The 6,000-nt window shown below is 37.9% G+C and overlaps 1 protein-coding gene and 1 long non-coding RNA gene across 5 annotated transcripts in view; one reads left to right on the top strand and one right to left on the bottom strand.

Annotated features, from left to right (window-relative positions):
- Window positions 1–842: 842 nt before the first annotated feature.
- LOC117492586 lies at window positions 843–2,775 on the bottom strand. Its single transcript, XR_004556867.1, has 2 exons — window positions 2,612–2,775; window positions 843–995 (listed from the first exon to the last, which is right to left on the bottom strand). It is a non-coding gene; the product is annotated as an uncharacterized LOC117492586 (long non-coding RNA).
- Window positions 2,776–3,257: 482 nt separating this feature from the next.
- plagl2 (pleiomorphic adenoma gene-like 2) overlaps window positions 3,258–6,000 on the top strand; it is a 48,974-nt gene continuing 46,231 nt past the window's right edge. For all 4 annotated transcript variants that reach the window (XM_034142915.1, XM_034142906.1, XM_034142888.1 and 1 more), the window contains exon 1: window positions 3,258–3,724. The gene's annotated coding sequence lies outside the window, so the exon portion shown is untranslated. The remainder of the gene's footprint in view (window positions 3,725–6,000) is intronic.

Genomic DNA, 6,000 nt, shown 5'->3' with positions numbered 1-6,000 from the left:
TTATTTTCTTGACAGAGGACATTTGAGATGTGTCTTTACATCAGATACTGTCGACAGCCATAAACCAATATTCATCATGTCTCTAATAAAACGCTCTTTAAATCAGACTTTGAATGATTTAGGAAAACCCTCTCTAAACATATTTGGAAAATGGATATGAAAATGAAGAGTTTGATGTGTAAGAAAGAGAGAGAAAACTATATATGTAATTTAAAATTCAAAAGGTGAATAGGGTAAACATTTCTAACGGATATCACCACGAAAGATCCCCTATTGATAACTTATTAAGAAAGTTGTTTTTTGCATTACAGTCATTCTGAAAAGTTGTTTATATCTGCAAATAAGGTCTTATCGAATGCAAACTGTTGGTCACTTGAGGAATCATTTACAATAGCATGTGGAAAATGAATGAATGAAAATAAACATTGGAATGTGTTTTTTGGATGTTTCCTCTTACAGAAAGTAGATAAAGAGGCGAAAATGTCCAAATTAACTTGATGATATAATATAATTACCCAAAAGGGTAAAATACATAAAATAGTGCAATAGATAAATGGTTCACTAGTTCTAGGGATGTGACTGTAAAGCCACCATAGACACATGTTTGTGCTCATGTCTGATGAAGCTTCCTTTAAGGAGCCCATGGTTCCTTCTGTCCTGTCATCAGAAGCTCTGATCGTCCCTACACACATCTAATCGGGGCGGGGGGGGATGCTGCTGTGTTTACTGTCTGCAGAGATGAGAGGCACAGACAGACAGAGAGGAATCACAGCAAGTATATGTGGCATTCATAAGATAGTTAAAAATCACTCCAAACTCTAAATAACAGACCACCACGCAACTGCAATCAACCACCACACTGTAATCCAAATAAACAAACAATGGCATAATGAAAGAAGTCTTCGTCCTTATACGCTGGGAACGCTCCTCATCCTCATCCATCTCTCTGCTGCTCTATCATCTATTCCTGTGTCTCCGCATCATCACGTGAAAACCTGCAGGCAAATAATATATAAAACATCTGTGAGACAGAGTGAGGATCTGTAGAGGAAACTTTGTTTGCATTAGTACAAAAATACGGAAGAGGATTAGGGCCACATGAGAAACGTTTTCTGGATGTTGAGTTCTGATCTTAATCTCAGGATTCTGAGAAATTTCAGAATACTGAGATTTAAAGAAAAAAATGACCCTTTTCCCCCTAAGAATTCTAAGAAAGAAAGTCAGAATTCTGAGATTAAAGTCAAAACTCTTTTTGTTACTATTGGTCACATCCCAAAAATGTTGTCTCATGTAGGCTAGACCTTATCCTCTTCCATACAAAAAACATATATATACAGTAGAGAAAGACTGTGTATATGATTGACTGACAAGAAAGATAATAATTCCAAAACAAAAGGCAATTAAATTGTAACTTAATTTTGATGAAATATTTGTCATGTTTGGATGTTTCTTCTTTAAAGGTGTTATGATGGAGACATCAAAACAGAATCAAACTGATATAATTTTAACATTTCAATGTGAGCATGTTTTAAATAAAAAAACATTTTAAACAGTTATTTAATTGTTCCTTATTAATGAATGACTAATGAATGATAAATAACCTAAAGATACCTTAAATGTGCCCTTAAGATTAATAAAACATATAGAAATCCGATTTTGTCGAATATTCTATCACTTAGGACTATAAGTAATTACATTTTTTATTTCCAATATTTGTATTCAAACAATTAAAGCAGTTTAGGAAACTCGTTCCTAAAGGGCCTGTGTCCTGTCTCTCAGTTCATGATTCATTAATATCTTTTTCAATCCGGCTGCTTTCAGAAATAAAAGTTTGCTTCAAGACAAAAACGTAACTTTTTAAAGCGTTATCGAAAGTGAAACATAATTCTGGACATATTCCGATTTTATGTGAATAACTTCTCCAGCTCTCGACGAAGTTCTAAAGTAGTAGTTAGTTTGAACGGAAATGAGACTCCACAGAGTCGACCCTGAGGATGAAGCAGTACCTGAACATGTTGGTCCACATGGTCTTCACACTTGTCTTTCATGTCTTTTTTTTTTACCAAACTCTTAAACAATTTACCCCCCCCCCCCATCATATATATTCAGCTCACTGCAGCACAGGTAAGCCGTTGTTCTTTCGGAAGCTTCCCCCTTTTACAGCGGTAGTTCTGCCGCACGGCAACAGCCTTTTGATGCTTTCATGTTCGGTCGGAAATGTCGTAATTATCAGGGAGCGATTGATTACGAAACGAAATATTAATATATTATAGTAATGTTGACCATGAGGCTGAAGTTATTTTTAATTTAGTGGTCTAATACAAGCTAAAGTAGTCATTTAGAAGCATGGTTATTTAATGATAAAAACATAAAAAATGATACAAACATAAAACTCCAACATAGCCTATGTCATCTTTAAATAAACCAACAGGCCTACACATATGTCTCTTTTGTGAGTGCGTTTATACTGGTGGTATCTCCAGCAGGGCTTAAAGACTCACACACAATTATTATTTTCGAGATATCAAATATGAGCAGGCGGGCAGCACTTGAAAGCAGCATTATTGAAGACTGTTGCTCCCCCACCCCCCATACTCTCTCTCACACTCACCCTGCGGGCTGGGGGTGGGGGTGTTCTAGGGTGATGAGGAAACGAGTTGATGTGCCCTGGAAGTAATTCTTTCACCCCCCCACCCCAAAAAAACACAAGGTGGGAGAGGACGGGACCACCAGCAGCAGCAGGGCAGCCTCTGCACGTGGGGACCCGGGCTCACATTCCTGCTGCTGGGCTCCGACCCTCCTCCTGCAGCCGCGCCCCCCCCCCGAACGAAAAACATGTAAAGTTAAGGTGATGGCGTTAATTCATGAAATGCACTGCATTCTGTTGTGACTATAAGCTATTATGTACAATTTCATTCAAAGTGTGCAGTCATAAACTTTAAGAAAAGTAGAAAATAAACTTCATTTTAATTGCGGATATAATGTGTTTTTGTATAGGCTACTAGCTGAAATGGAATCAGGTGATTTCTTGTTTTTCCTATTTGATTTCACGGAGGACAACACAAAGCCGAATAAAACAAACTAAACAAATAAAGATAGTTCCGTTAGAAAAAAACGAATATTTTAATTTTTTTAAGTAGCCTATTCTTTTTTATATGTACAACAAAGTAGGCTTTTAAAAATATTCACATAAACATTTTAGGCTATCAAACAGTAGGCTAAATAACGCTGTTTATATTTATGACTATGGGCAACAATACACAAATAATTGAAATATTTAATTGTAATTAGGCCTAATATGTAATACTCTAGCTCCAGGATCGGGAATTACAGAATAAAGTGCTAATGATTGGTATGTGGCACAGGATGTATAGCTGCAGGTGTTAACAGAATGATCAGTGGAGATAAACCAGTAAACTGTCTCTGCTGAGAAAAAAAGAAAAAAAAGAAAAAAGTTTGTGAAAGTCCTGACGTCACACTCCCACAATGCTTACCGCCCCATAACTCCGCTGCAGCCTGAGGGGAGCCAGACACACTCTCAGGCCCCGAATATAGAAAAATTATTGGAAAAAAAATCGAAAAAAATAATAAAAGGCCAGCCCGCGGGGAGGAAAGCACGCGGAGCGGCGGCAGGGCTCTCGTGCGGCGGGTGTCGGTCCGGTCCGGGATGGAAGCTTACCGGGGCTCCATGTGAGCTGACTAATGCTGTGCTGGAAACTTTCTGGTGGGTAAACTGCTCGCCTTCTCTCAGTTAGACTCATAATGTGGCTGCACGTCCCGATGTGTGCATGATTTGCCTTTTAAACAACTTTATACCCACTGTCCCGGCCTGACGCATCGAAGTGCGCCACCGCAGAGTGTTGTGTTGTTACCAGCGGACTTTTGCTTGTTTTTCTGGCAGCGTGGAAGGATCTGGGTATTTAATTTTTAATTTCGCCTCCTCTGCCCCGCGAGGCTCTTTTTGCTCGATAAATGTGTTGCCAGGTCGGATCTGTGGAGTTGTTTGACACGGTGCACTTTGTCCGTTGCCCCCCGGCTGTGGGGGCTGATGTTGGGTTCATGTTTTCAACAATCTGCGGAGTTTTAGGCAATTTCCGAATATTTATCAAGTGTGGCGCATGCAGAGCGGAGTGAGATAGGGGGACGTCCCATTGAGAGGGGAGAGAGGACTGATACAAGTTACTGTCAGTGGTGGGAGAAGGACTCAGATCTTGTACATAAGTAAAAATACAAGTAGGCCTATGTAGGAAAGCTATTTTACAAGTACAATTCCTGCATTCTAAATGTTACTCAACTACAAAAATGTAGCATCAAAATATAGTTAAAGTAAAAGCAGTCATTGTGCAGATTGGTCCATTTCAGAATAATATATATGATATGTTTTATAATGATTGATCATTAAAGTGTTCTCAAAGCTGGTAAAGGTGCAGCTAGTTTGAATGACTTTGTATACTGCAGGGTAGCTTGTGAATTAGGTGTAACTAAAGTCTGATTTAAGACTTGATTATATTTCACATCATTCATCCACACTAACTAAAGGTATTAAATACATGTGGTGGCGTAAAAGTACACCACCTCTGAACTGTACTGGAGTTGAAGTAGGCCTACAAAGTAGGCTAGCATAACATGGAAATACTCAAGTAAAGTACAAGTAACTCAAAATGGTACTTCAGTAGGCCACAGTACTTGAGTAAATGTACGGAGTTACTTCCCCCTCTGGTTTCTGTAATGTGGAAGCTGTTTGTGTGCATCATACTGTGACATGCTCTGAATAAATGAGGACTTCAGTGTGTAATATTCAGCCGTTTACTGATCGCTTATTGTGGCTGTCTGAATGTATCTGTGGCTCATACACTGTCCTTCTACAAGCTTACGGCATTTTTGTCGCAAATCGGATGTTTTTTTGTCTCTTGCCTGCGCGCGCGTGTGTGTGTGTAAGGCAGAGAGAGAGTGTGTGCTTTTCCTTGGAAGCGGGTAAATAACAACCAAGACTCCAGCAAAGGGGGGGTTGGGCTCAGAATGTGGGGGTTCCGTTTATGCACTTGTTATTGATAGCTCCAGGCTTCTACTTTTTACACGTTTGTTGTCAGCAGTGGAAGAAGTATTAACACATTGTTCTGATTCAGATCAGAAGTACCAACACATTGTTCTGATTCAGATCAGAAGTACCAATACATTGTTCTGATTCAGATCAGAAGTACCAATACATTGTTCTGATTCAGATCAGAAGTACCAACACATTGTTCTGATTCAGATCAGAAGTACCAATACATTGTTCTGATTCAGATCAGAAGTACCAATACATTGTCAAAATACTTCATTACAAATAAAAGTCCTGCATTCAAAATCCTATCCAAGTGAAAGTACAAAAGTATCATCAGTAAAATGTACTCAAAGTATAAAAAGTAATCATTGTGCAGAAAAAGGACCTTTATGTTTGTATATAATTATATAAAAAAAGCTCTGATTTAATTTTTGTAAAATATTTAAACAAGTTGACTCTTCTGTGACTTAAAGAGTTAGTCCATTAGTTTAATATTTAGAGATGTATTTTGTTAAAAGAAGCTAAAGTATCAAGCATTAAAAAAGTTAAAATACCTCAACATTTTAATTAAATAGAGTACTTAAGTAAATGTACTTAGTTTATTCCAATCTCTTGTCAGTCAGCAGTGTGGAAAGAATCACAAACTATCGTTTGAAGTTATAAAAACTAACTATTATTCCAACAGATTAATAATGAGTTTACCGGCATCCTAGTTTTTTGTGCTATTGTTTTGTATTATTTTACTATATGGTGACATTTGAGTGTTGTTGTCACAACTTGTCACAGTTAACAACACTACTGTTACTCCTTTCCTGTTCAGCATGGAGCTTTCAGTTCAATTGCACTTAAAGGTAGGGTAGGTCATTCACTTCAGAAACAGTTGTTGTTATATTCCATGGAATGCTCTTAACATCCCGATAGCAATGAATATATTAAATGCTTTGACAATAAATATA

This window comes from Trematomus bernacchii, unplaced genomic scaffold, assembly GCF_902827165.1.
Source record: "Trematomus bernacchii unplaced genomic scaffold, fTreBer1.1, whole genome shotgun sequence".
Lineage (NCBI taxonomy): Eukaryota > Metazoa > Chordata > Actinopteri > Perciformes > Nototheniidae > Trematomus > Trematomus bernacchii.
The sequence above is the reverse complement of the archived record's forward strand: the minus strand, read 5'-3'. Positions and strand labels throughout refer to the sequence as shown.